The 13,503-nt window shown below is 52.0% G+C and overlaps 1 pseudogene; it reads left to right on the forward strand.

Annotated features, from left to right (window-relative positions):
- Nucleotides 1–388: 388 nt before the first annotated feature.
- LOC132381730 (zinc finger protein 850-like) overlaps nucleotides 389–13,503 on the forward strand; it is a 37,832-nt pseudogene continuing 24,717 nt past the window's right edge.

The following is a 13,503-nucleotide window of genomic DNA, read 5'->3' on the forward strand; positions in this document are numbered from 1 at the left end:
ACACACACAAAATGCTGGAGGAATTCAGTGGGCCAGGCAGCGTCTGTGGAAAAGAGTTGATAGATGACGATTCGGGCCAAGACCTTTCATGGGGTCATAATATTTTTTTCTTATTTTTTTACTCCTTGTGTATTTATCTATTTAATTCTAAATATCTTATTGTAATTTATAGTGTTTAAAATTATGTATTGCATTGGACTGGTACCGCAAGACAACAAACTTCACGACATATGCCGGTGATACTAAACCTGATTCTGTATCTATAAGGTAGCACGATCTTTGCGATAAAATGTTTATCGATAAAGTAACAAAACTATGCGATCGGCCATCCATTCACCCGCCCCATTCGGGGAGGGAGGCGGGACATGTCCCCCCCGCGCCCGTCAATCATGACGTCGCGGCGCCGCGGCGTGCGGTGACGTCATTGCGTCACATGAGCGAGCGGCGCTCGGCCGCCGGACGGGCAGGTAGGTGGGTGCTCCCTTCTCCCTCTCAGCCCCGCTCGGGCTTCCAGCGCCCCGGCGCCGGGGTCGGCGGGCGAACCTGCCCCCTGCTGTGCACGGGAAGATCCCGGCGGGGAAGGGGAGGAGTCTGTGGGGCTCGGAGGCGCAGTGCGCAGGCGCGGGGGGTCGGCCCCGGAGCTGGGCGCGGATCCGCGGATGGGGGCGAGCCACGTCGGCTGTGCATTGGGGGGGAGACCGGCTGACAGGAGGCGAGGCCTCGGCAGTGTTGCAGGAGCGGAATCCGGCGCAACAGCACCTTCGATGGGTCGGTTTCCCGACCGCAAGGAATTGTGGGCAGCAATCCCAACACCCTTTGGGCGGAATGGTCCAAGTTCAATGCCAACCCTCTGATCCAGCCCTAGTTCTCCGGAGTTAAGAGGCAGGGGCTCTGCCTACCGCGGTGTCTCCACCCATTCCAAGTGATATTAAGGCCATTTCCCACCCGGTTTGCAGCTTTAAGTGACGTTGGCCTTGGGGAGGGGGAAATATTTGCACCCTCTCACACCTACCGTATTCCCTCAGCAGAGCTCGGAAGTGAGGCGTAGATGGGCAGGAAACCTGCCGTTGCTGGCAGAAGGACTCACTTGATTCACCGGGACTCGCACGTCCTTGGCCTCTCACCCATGGAGGGCGGGAGCAGTCTGACCGGGGACCTCCATCTCTGTTCTGTGTGTGGCCTGGGCTTCCACCATTCAGCTGAGGCCGAGGATCACATGACTGTGCACACCAAGGAGGAGCGGTGGTACGAGTGCAACATATGTGGCAAGGCCTGGCTCTACCCTTGCCTGCTGGAGGCCCACCAGCGGGTCCACACTGGGGAGAAGCCTTTCGTCTGCCCTGTCTGTGGGAAGGGCTTTACCCAGTCCAACAACCTGCTGGAGCATCAGCGCACCCACACTGGAGAGCGCCCCTTTGTCTGCCCTGAATGTGGAAAGTGTTTCGTCCAGTCCTCTGGCCTCCTGCAGCACCGGCGCACCCACACTGGGGAGCGGCCCTTCTCCTGCCCCGTCTGCGGCAAAGCCTTCGCCCGCTCCTCCAGTCTGCTGGAGCACCAGGCTGTGCATAGCAAAGAGAAGCCTTTCACCTGCTCCGAATGTGGGAAGGGCTTCACCCGCTCCTCCAGCCTGCTGGCCCACCGCACTGTCCACACCGGCGAGCGGCCCTTCACCTGCCCCGAGTGCGGCAAGGGCTTTGCCCAGTCATCCCACCTGATGGAGCACAGGAGGATCCACACTGGCGAGCGCCCCTTCACCTGCCCCATCTGCGGCAAGGGCTTCACCCAGTCCTGCAACCTCCTGCAGCACCAGCGGGTCCACACCGGGGAGAGGCCCTTCACCTGCCCCGTCTGCAAGAAGGGCTTCACCCACTCCTCCAGCCTCCTGCTCCACCAGCGCATCCACACCGGGGAGAAGCCCTTCACCTGCTCCGTCTGCGGCAAGGGCTTCAACCGCTCCTCCAGCCTGCTGGCCCACCGCACTGTCCACACTGGCGAACGGCCCTTCACCTGCCCCGAGTGCGGCAAGGGCTTCACCCACTCCTCCAGCCTCCTGGCCCACCAGACCATCCACACCGGCGAGCGGCCCTTCATCTGCCCTCAGTGTGGCAAGAGCTTCACCCACTCCACCAACCTCCTAAAGCATAGGAGGGTCCATCAGGGGGCAAAACAGCCCGCAGACAGAGAGCCTCCCCCTGCCAGCTCTGCCAGCCTAGGGATGGGGATTCCGGGAGGGGCAGCACCGGGGAACCTAGCCTGCTGAGGCTCGAGGAGGCTGTAGCGGTGTTTTGAATAAATTACAAATTCTGTGCCACATGAGACAATGATCGTCAACCTGATTCTCACCTTGCTTCCCTGAAGGTCTGGGCACCCCTTCACAGGAAGGGTGCTGTCCGGATTCCAGGGCATGTGCTGCTAGGAGAGGCCAGACAAACTTGGGTTGTTTTCTCTGGAGCGGTGGAGGCTGAGGGGAGACCTGGTGGAGGTTTGTAGGATTATGAGAAGCGTAGATGGTCAGAATCTTTGCGCAGGGTAGAAGTGTTCCCCCCCCCCACCCTTGTTTCCATCCCTCCTGCAGAAGGGTGGGGGTGCTATGCCAGTAAGAGAAATCGATGTTGAGGTCGGAGGCTACCCAGACGGAATATGAGGTTGCTCCTCCATCCTGAGGGTGGCCCCACCTTGACGCAAGAGGTGTCCGTGGGTATCGGAATCGAAACGTTTGGCCACTGGCAAGTCACGCTTTTGGCGGATGGTGCAGAAGAGTTCCCCCGATTTACGTTGGGTCTCACCATTGTGGAGGAGGCTGCATCGGGCACTCCGACCGGCCTTTGGCCTTCCCTGACTGGATGATTGACTTAGCTTCTGTCAGTCTCTGGCAGTGGGTTCAGCTGCTCACACACACTCTGGGTGAAGGAGGACCCCCCCCCACCCCTCAGAATCTTTTGCCCCTTCCTCTGTAACTGTTTCTGTTCTGTGAGACTCACAAATATTATTGCAGTTGCAGAGAAAGTGAAGTAAAGTGCAAGGGCTGCGATGGAATAGACTGGGAGACCAAGATTAATTTTCAGCATACTGGCATTCTCCCCTATCTATAGGTCTCACAGTTTTATGTACTTTAATTGTGTCACCTTCTAACCTCCACCACTCCTGGGAGAACAAGACAACCTCTCAGGTCTCTCCTCGTAACAGACCAGGAAGGATCGTATCTCTTTGATGTGCTGTGACTTCACCAGAAGAGGTCGGGGGACAGTGGAAGGTCGCAGAGATGTACGAGCCTCTGCTGCCAGAGGAACACAGGCAGGGCTGTCGACCAGCATTGTAACTGCTTCTTCCTGATGTAAACTGCTGGCCACGGTTCTGAACGAACCCTGGACCCTCCCTGTGAATAAACTCATTGAAACCATGACCGCTGACTTGTTCTGATAGAGTGAGCGTGGTGTTTCATAAAAGTGCAGAGGCGGTGCCCTTTCCTGTCTGGGTGGCTCTGCTGGGAATCTTGCTCCGGGCCGGGGTGGACTCAGAAATTGGTTTGGTGAGAGCTGGGCAATGGTGGCAAGTTTTACCCAGAAGGCCATGCAGTGCAGAAACTGCCCTATAGATCCAATGAACACTGACAAAGCCTTCCCCTCCCCAACTCTGAATAGCCACAGGAAGGAATAAAACACATTCGGGAAAAGTTGGTCATTTAACTTGGGTTTGTCGTCACAGGTACTGAGATACAGTGAAAAACTTGTCTTGCATACAGATAATTCCATAACAACAGTGCTTTGAGGTAGCACAAGGAAAAACAATAGCAGAGTGCAGAATAAAGTGTTACAATTACAGAGAGAGTGCATTGCGGGCAGAGAATAAAGTGCAAGCGTCAAATGAGGTAGAGTTGTGAGGTCAATAATCTGTCTTATTGAATTGGGGAACTACTCAGTCGCCTTATGACAGTAGGGTGGGAGCAGTCCTTGAGCCTGGTGGAACGAGCTATCAGGCTGTAGTATGTTCTGCCGGATGGGAGGGGTGAAGAGAGAATGTCCGGGGTGGGTGCGGCCTTTGATTATTCTAGCTGCTTCACCAAGAGAGCGGGAAGTCCGTGGAGAGGAGGCTGGTTCCCGTGATGCACTGAGCTATCTCCACAGCTCTCTGCGGTTCCTAGTCGTCTCGGGCAGAGCAGTTGCCACTCCGAACCCTGATGCAGCTGGATAGGATGCTTTCGGTGGTGCGTCTGTAAAAATCAGTCAGGCTTCCCTCAGCCTTGCGAGGAAGTTGGCGAGCTCTCTTGCCCGTGATGGCTGCTGGGGACGCTGATACCTGGGCAGCTGAAGCTCTTGGCCCTCTCACCCTCAGCAGGCGGGAGTATGAGAATACAGGAGCCCAGGACAGATCCTCTGAAATGGGGACTTGGGGCAGCTCACTCTTTCCACCGCTGAAGGTGAAGGGACCAGGTGACTTGTACCCGAGTTTGAGGTTAGAAAGTGTACTCTATGATAGAGGGCCTTACAGAGCATCCCAGGGTTGCAAACTGCCAACTTCGGGACACCCTGACTTACAAGCGAGCTCCCATTTCGAGTGCCACATCCCTACGCACGGCAACCAGCATGCTCCCTTTCTTGCTCCACTGCCATTAAGATTCAATTTGTTTCGTCTGATTTCCGGCACACGAGTGCAAAGGAGGATGAGGTCATTGTCATTCCAGATCGGATGCTGCCACAGAAAAGGCCATGATACGATAAAGAAAGCAGTTATAATAAAACACAATAGATGTAAATACATGATAGATTTATGGTATGTCCATAAAGTGGTGCCTGTGCATAAGGTGACTGCCGGCGATGGTGAGGTGGTTGGGCTAAGTGGGTGATCTGTCTTGCTGCTTTCTTGTTTGTCCTTTCTTACAGTCCGATGTGCTTCTGATGCCAGACATCACCGTGGAGTTACAAATACACTCACTGGCCACCTGTCCGCTTGTGGTGACCCGGTTAGCTCCTACCTCCGATATCACCGGCGCCTTGGCTGGTTAGGTATCTGCACGATCGAGCTGCTGTACAGGTGCACCCAAACAACATGTGTCAGGAGTGACCTTTGCACGTCTTCTGCCTCGTGAGTGAAATCATGAGCTGAACAACAGTACTCGGTGGGAGGGGAGGGACGAAAATGCTGACTGGTGAGAAAGCGGAGGTGGGTAGTTGGTCACTGACTGGCAATGCGGAAGTAGATACTGCTCCCTCGCAGACAGATTTAGGTCCATGTGGAGTGAGCCCGCGGCTAAAACGGCAGATTTCTCGGATAGTGAGTGAGACTGTGACCTTTATAGCAGAAAGTAGAGAGTAATCGTTTAGGAGGGTCTTGTTGTAGCCAGTAACTGGGCATTGGAGGGACTTATGGAGATGGGGAATGGTGTAGGTCACTGGTTAGTGGGGGGGGGGGGTGCTATAGAGGAAGGGATCACAAATGGGGCAGGGTGAAGGCAGAGCGGCGTTCACCAAGACAAGAAGCACAATCGGGGCAGGAGAGTCTTACAAGGGGGGAGGTGTGGAGATGGTTACAGAGATAGGGATCAGTTTAAGGATTAGAGGGATTACAGAGTTTATAGGGAAGGGAACAGGAGGGTTTATCAAAAAAGGGAGATTTACAGGGACTAGAAGGTGTTAAAGAAGGGAGGGAGGGGCCAGAGATGGTAAGAGGCACAGGGAAAAGGTGGCAATGAAAGGGAGTGTTTGGGGGTGGAGGAGGGCTATAGAGATGGGGCTCACAGAGATGCAGGGATATAGAGGAGGACGAGGGTCACAAAGACGGAGTGGTGTGGGGCGGAGGAAGTCACAGAGGCAGGAAGGAATGGAGGGGCTGGAGGAACTAACGTGGGGACCAGAGGGGTTCACAGAGACAGTGAGGGGACTGTGTAGGAACCAGAAGGTTACACAGATTGTGAGTGGTTTAAGGGTGGAGGGGATCATAGATGGAGAGGGCTTGAGGGTGGAGGAGGTAAGAGACAAGGAGGGGCGTAGAAGCCAGAGGGGGCACAGATGCGGAGGGGTGTAGTGGCCGGAGAGAGTCACAGAGGCAAGGAATAGGGGAGGGGAGTGTCACTGGAATGTAGGAGGCAGAGGTGGTTACGGCAATGGGGAGGGGCCAGAGGGATTACAGATATTAGTAAAGGTGGGGGGGGGGTGGTGGCAGTTCACAGAGACAGGAAGAGATGTAGATTGGAGGAAGATACAGAAACTGGGAGGGGCTGGAGGAGGTCACGATCGGGGAGGGGTGGAGGGACTGGAGGACGAGCGAGGCATTTTCAGGATGGCTTAAGAAAATGATTTGAAGTATGCATCTTGCTGGGGGCAGTATCGGGTGGGGTAGTTAATGGTTGCAGAAAAGGCTATTTTCTCTGGGTGGAGCCTATAGTTTGGGAGGAACATTTTTCACAGCCTGCAGGAAGGGATTTGCATGTTTGCAGGGTGATTCTTTGCATTTTGGGCATGGTCTGTGTTTTCAGGAGTCGCAGTTCAGAGTGGGGGCCCTTTTGGGGTTAGAGTTGGGTATTTTTAGGAGAGAATTGGATTGGTTTACTGAGGTACAGTGGAATCTTTCCTATGCATTACAGTTCAAACAGATCGAACGATTACACAGTCCATTGAGGTAATACAGGTAGACAATACGGAGTGCAGAATAAAGTGCAAATAACTTCATTATCAGAGTACAGTCCTGACATTCTCTTTTTTTACGGGCATACTATAACCGAATCAATGAAAGGCCGCACCACGGGCGAACAGCCAGAGTGCAGAAGACAACAAACTGGGCAAACACAAAAAGAAAGATAACCACAATAAATAAACAAAGCATGTTGAGAACATGAGGTGAAGAGTCCTTGAAAGTGAGTCCATAAGTTTCGAGAACATTTCAACAATGGGGCAAGTGAAGTAACCACCTTCTGTTCAGGAGCCTGATGGTTGAGGGATAGTTACTGCTCCTGTACCTGGTGGTGTGAGTCCTGAGAATCCTGTACCTTCTTCCTGATGGCAGCAGTGAGAAGTGAGCATGACCCGGGTGGTGGGGGTCCCTGCTTTCCTGGGGCAGTGTTTCATGTAGATGTGCTCAATAGTGGGGAGGGCTTTACCCCGCGATGGACTGGGCCCTATCCACTACACCTTTTGTAGGATTTTCCGTTCAAGGGCAGTGGTGTTTCCATACCAGCCGGTCAATACACTCTCCACCACACATCTATATACATTAGTAGAAGTTTTAGATGTCATGCTGAATCTTCGCAAACTCCTAAGCAGAGGCGTTGCTGTGCTTTCTGCGTAGTTGCACTTACGTGCTCGGTCCAGGACGCCAAGGAATTTGAAGTTGCTGACCCTCTCCACCTCCTGAAGGTCTCGCTGACATTGAGTGAGATGTTGCTGTTATGACACCACTCAGCCAGATTTTCAATCTCCCTCCCATGTGCTGATTCATCACCACCTTTGATTTGGCCAATGTCGTTACTTAAATTTGCCCTTGGAGCTGTGCTGGGCCTCCAAGTCCTAAGTGTAAAGTGAGTTGCGCAGGGGGCTAAACACACAGCCCTGTGGTTCACCTGTGCTGATGGAGACCGTGGAGGAGATGTTGTTGCCAATCCCAACCGACTGGGGTCAGCATGGGAGGAAATCGAGGATCAGTTTTCACAAGGAGGTATTGAGGCCCAGATTCTGAAGCTTAGTGATGAGTTTTGAAGAAATAATAATATTGAATTCCGAGCTGCGGTTGATAAAGAACATCCTGCCCGGATGTTCCAGGCTTGAGATGTATGTCATCTGATAGGGTTGTGATGGGGACAAGCTCCCACTGCCTATTAAATTCTCCCAATGGTGTGTGTCTCAAATAGCCTCTGACAACCAAGTCCAGTTCCTGGCCTTCACGTGCGGCTTAGCTACTAAGCCCCGCGGAACAGTTTCTACTGACAGGAGAAGGGGCAAAGTTGGGTCACTGGTGCCTTAAAGCCAGTCGCTTCCGGCAGACGGGGCTCATCAGCCATGTTTGGCAGCTCATCCAGGAGAAGGAAAACTCTGATCTCAAACCTCCGCTGCCTTGCGGCCAGACCCACTCACGGGGAGAGAGTCGGGAGTGAACCCCCAAGGGAAATATCCGGAGCTGGAGTCCCTAAGGCAGCCCTACGTTGAGTTCAATGTTGACTGGCAACTCCTGGTGCACAAACTGTATCGGTCTCTGCCGTTCCTTTGGGTTCATCAGCTGCGTGGAGAGGGGACTGCCCAAGCTTGCGTATCTAGACAGCTAGGTCACAACGGCCATAGTCATCTCTGACCGATGGAGGCCTCAGATAAGACTCTGATAATAGAAATCTACAGCACAGTACAGGCCCATAGGCCCACAATGTTGTGCCGACATTGTAAGCTACTCTAGAAAGTGCCTAAAATTTCCCTACTGCATAGTCCTCTATTGTTCTGAGCTCCATGTACTAAGAGGCTCTAAAATACCCTATTTTATCCACCTTCACTGCCAATGCTGGCAGTGTATTCCACGCACCCGCCACTCTCTGTGTGAAAAACTTAACTCTGACATCCCCTCTGTACCTAATTCCACGCACCTTAACATTATGTCCTCTCACGTTAGACATATTGACTCAGGGAAAAAGCCTCCAGCTATCCACGCAATCAATACTTATCATCATCTTGTACACCTCTATCAGGTCACCTTACACCCTCTGTCGCTCCAAAAAGAAAAGGCCAAGATCATTCTACCTATTCTCATAAGGTACGCCCTCCAATCCAGGCAACATCCTTGTAAATCTCCTCAGCACTCTGTCTATAGTATCCACATCCTTCCTGTAGTGAGGTGACTAGAACTGAGGACAGTACTCCAAGTGGGGTCTACCAAGGTCTGATATAGCTGTAACATTACCTCACAGCTCTTGAACTCAATCCCACGGTTGATGAAGGCCAACACACCATATGCCTTCTTAACAACACTGTCAAACAAGTGTAGCAGCTTTGAGTGTCCTATCGACATAGACCTCAAGACTCTCTGATTCTCCACAATGCTGAGAATCTTACCATCAATATTATATTCTGTGTTCAAATTTGACCAACCAAAATGAACCACCTCACACTTACCTGTGTTGAACTCCATCTGCCACTTTTCAGCCCAGTTCTGCGTCCTATCAATGTCCCGCTGTAATCTCTGACAGCCCTGCACACTATCCACAACACCCCCAACCTTTTGTCATCAGCAAACTTACTAACCCATCCCTCCATTTCCTCATCCAGGTCATTTATAAAATTCACCAAGAGGAAGGGTCCCAGAACAGATTCTTGCAGAATATCACTGGTCACCATCCTCCATGCGGAATACAAACCATCTACAACCACCCTTTGCCTTCTGAGGGCAAGCCAATTCTAGATCCACAAAGCAATGTGTCCTTGGATCCCATCGCTCCTGACTTTCTGAATGAGCCTCACATGGGGAACCTTATCAAACACCTTACTGAAATCAATAAAAACAACGTCCACTGCTCTACCTTCATCAATGTGTTTAGTTACATCCTCAAAGAATTCAGCCAGGCTCTGAAGGACCGACCTGCCCTTGACAAACCATTCGGCCTGACCCTAATCAAGTTATGTCTCTCCAAATGCTCATAAATCCTGCCGCTCCGGATCTTTTCCAACAACTTGCCCACCACTGAAGTAAGACCCACTGGTCTATCATTTCCTGGGTTATCTCTACCACCTTTCTTGAACACAGGAACAACATTTGCATCCCTCCAATCCTCTGGTACTTCACCCGTCCCAATTGATGATGCAAAGATCATTTCCAGAGGCTCAGCAATCTCTTCCCTCGCCTCCGACAGTAGCCTAGGATATATCTCATCTGGTCCCAGCGACTTATCGATTTTAATGCCTTTCAAAAGCTCCAGCACATCCTCTTGTTTATATACACAAGCGTTTCAGTCTGCTGTAAGTCATCCCCACAATCGCTAAGGTCCTTTTCCCTGGTGAATACTGAAGCAAAGTATTCATTAAGTACCTCCACTACCTTCTCCGACACCACGCACACGTTTTCACTTCCGCATCTGATTGGTCCTATTCCCACACGGCTCCTGCTCCTGCTCCGCATCTGATTGGTCCTATTCCCACACAGCTCATCCTCCTGCTCTTCACGCACTTGTAGAATGCCTTGGGGTTTTCCTGAATCCTGTCCGCCCAGGCCTTCACATGGCCCCTTCCAGTTCTCCTAATTTCATTCTTGAGCTCCATCCTGGCTTTTCTAGGGCTCCAGCAGTATCTAGTTTCTAGAACCTTTCTTAAGCTTTTCTTTTCTTCTTAACTAGACTTTCTACATCCTTTCCACACCATGGTTCTTTCACCCTACCATCCTTTCCCTGTCGCAATGGAACATTCCTATGCAGAACTCCCTGAACATTTGCCACATTTCTGCCGTGCATTTCACTGAGGATAATAAATGTTACTTTGAACTTGGTTTGAGTGAAGAACCAATGAGGTGGCATCTGCTGTGGACATGTTGTGCCATTGGGCAAAATGGAGCCGATCCAAGTCACCTCCCAGTTGATACATTTCATCACCAACTTCTCTTAAAACTTTTCATCACCGCGGATGTAAGATGTACGGGGTGATAGATCTTAGGCACCTGCTTGAAACAGTTGGTGTCTCATTCTGCCGAAGCGGGAGGTTAAAGATTTGGTCGGTGAAAACTCCAGCAACTGAGCAGCACTCGCCCAGGTTCCCCATCTGGGCCGGATGCTTTCCGTGGATTCACCCTCCTGGAGGCCGCTCTCACATCGGCTTCAGAGACCGGAATGGCGGGATCATCGGGGACTCTGGGAGTCCGTGTTGTTTTCACGGTCAAAGCGAACACAAAGGGCATCGAGCTCAGCTGGGAGTTGAACCCCTGTTGTCGCTTGATTTTACTTTATAGGAAGTGAGAGTATTTAGGCCCTGACTCTACTGACGAGCGTTCTTCGTTGACCCGGGTTTAGACCGGGACTCCACGTCGCCCGGAGATCGTGCCGAGTCCTCCTGTAACTTTCTTGGTCGCCAGACTTGAATGCCGCTGATCCGGTTCTCTCCAAGTAGATTGCGGGTCTCCTAGTTCATCCGGGGCTGCCGGTTGGCGGGCGGCTCTGAGTGATTGCGGGGACACACTCGACTCCGATTGTGTTTTTTATATAAGATCGGTGACAACCGTGGAGTATAAATTGGGAAAGTGCAGTGCAGGCAGATAGTAAGGTGCAGGATGGCAGCGTGTGAGGAAAATCTATCGTACTAGGAGAGCGTCTAGTAGTCATATAACTACAGAGAAATGCCGTCTTTGAGCCTGTGGTGTGTGATTCTGGCTGATAGGAGGGTGGGTGGGTACGAGAGGCGGTGGAGAAAGGGGGGGGGAGTCTTTGATTATTCAGGCTGCTTTACTGAGGCAGCGAGAAGTGTGGACCGAGTCCGTGGAGAGAAAACCGGCCTCTGTGTGCGGAGCTGGAACCCACAACTCGCCGCAGTTTCTGGCGGACACGCACGGAGACTTTAGCCGCGATGCATCCATATGAATTCCCGGGGCCGATCGGGGCATGACACGTATCTTTAGAGCCCTGAGGAGGCACAGGGGTCGGTGGGCAAGTGATTTGGCCCGGGATACGCCGTTAGCGATGCTCACTCCTCGGAATTTCAATTCTCAATCTTCTGCATGTGCGCATTTCTGATCGCGCCAGCACCATTACACTTATTTATTGAACTGTATGTCCTATATGCCGTTCATGTTAACTTGAATATCTACAATTTTTAATTACCTGTCAATACTATTGTGTTAATATCATTATCATTTAATGTGTTGCATGTGAGAATCTATATCGCGTTGTGCACCGTGGTCCGAGCGGACGCTATTTCATTTGAAGGTACACGTGTGTCTGCTCGAATGTCAATCAACTTGACCTTGAACGTGAACCCCGCCCCCACTTCATGAACATTAACGTCCAACTCTTCTGCTTTGCAGACACTGAAGATAGTTTTATTAATTGAGGTGCGGCCCACTACGGTGGCATCACCCACAAAGTTGCGGAGTTACAGAAGAACCTGGCCACGAGTGCTCAGAGAACAGGGGGTCGAGGGGCTCAGCCTCGCGGGGCACCCGTGTCCAGGAGGGTGGTGGTGGCGGACCCTTCGTTTTGGTCTGTTGGTCAAGTGTCCGGTTGCAGAGGGAGGTGCTGAGTCCGGGTTCTCGGAGTTTGGTGAAGAGAATGGGTTGCTTTACCAAAATAAGAATCAGTCTTAATATCACCAACATGTGTCGTGACTCGTGATAACCTTACGGCAGCTGTACAATGTGGTACATGATAATATAGAAACAAAAGGAATTACGGTAATTAGATGTGTATATTGGGTAGTGACGCGTCCAATGTGGTAATGTAGTGGCTGGTGATTATCGCTCTCACTTTCAGCTTCCACCGCTGGTTCACAGTCTCGCGAAAAGGGGAGCTGAATGTGTCAGTCTCTCCCTGCCAGTACGTAGCCTCTCCGACAGCAAGCCCCATGTAGTGCCTCCTCGCCGGCGACACACGGAAAATGAACTCCTTTCGGACTCCGGCTGAACGGGGGAGGAGGTCTGGCCCCTGCACACCTAGCACGCAGGCCCTACGGTGTGTGGACACGCCCCGGTGCTCGTGAACCAGACCCCATCTGTGGGTAAATAGCACCACTGCCTTGTGGGCAGCCTCGGGAGTGACGAAGGCTACGGGAGTAGATTCGGAGTGGAGCGCCAGAGACGGCTGGACGTCATTGAACATCCTTCCGGCAGCTCCTGCAGCCAAGCTGGTGCCAAACTTATTGGTTTCCTCTCAAACTTATAAACTTTCTTCTGGACTGGTGAGGTCCGAGAGGGGCATCTTGTCTGGGCATCTCAGGATCTCCATACCTTCCGCCCAGGCTTGTGATGGTGATCATCACCCATTGTCCTTCGAGACAGACGGATGCCGACCATTAAATAGTTAAGTAGTGCGTGCCTTCAGGCTCCTGTACCTCCTTCCTGATGGTAACAGTGAGAAGAGAGCATGTCCTGGATGATGGGCGTAATCTTCCTGAGGTCTTGGACACGACGGAAGCTGGTGCGCACGATGCCTAAGTTCACAACTTTCTGCAACTAACTTCAATCCTGTGCAGCCCCCCCCCCCCATACCAGACGGAGATGCAGCCAGACAGAATGATCTCCGGTGGAAGTTTTCGAGTGTTTTAGGTGACAAACCAAATCTCCTCAAACTCACAATTAAACATCCATTCTTTATAGCTGCATCGATTTGTAGCGCCAGGGAGATGGCGTCCGCCATAGACCTGATGATTTAGTGAATTTTATTCCATTTCGTTGAGGCAGGGGCTAATATCCTCCAGGGGTTCAGATTTGATCTCATCCCTACCTCCACTGAACGATATGTCAATTCCCCGCATAGCCCCGCCTACCCTGTCTTCTATTGGCTATCACCGACTGGTGGGCATCGATTCGGTCCAACAGCTCCGAGCAGGTTACGCTTCC

Source organism: Hypanus sabinus, chromosome 26 (assembly GCF_030144855.1).
Source record: "Hypanus sabinus isolate sHypSab1 chromosome 26, sHypSab1.hap1, whole genome shotgun sequence".
Lineage (NCBI taxonomy): Eukaryota > Metazoa > Chordata > Chondrichthyes > Myliobatiformes > Dasyatidae > Hypanus > Hypanus sabinus.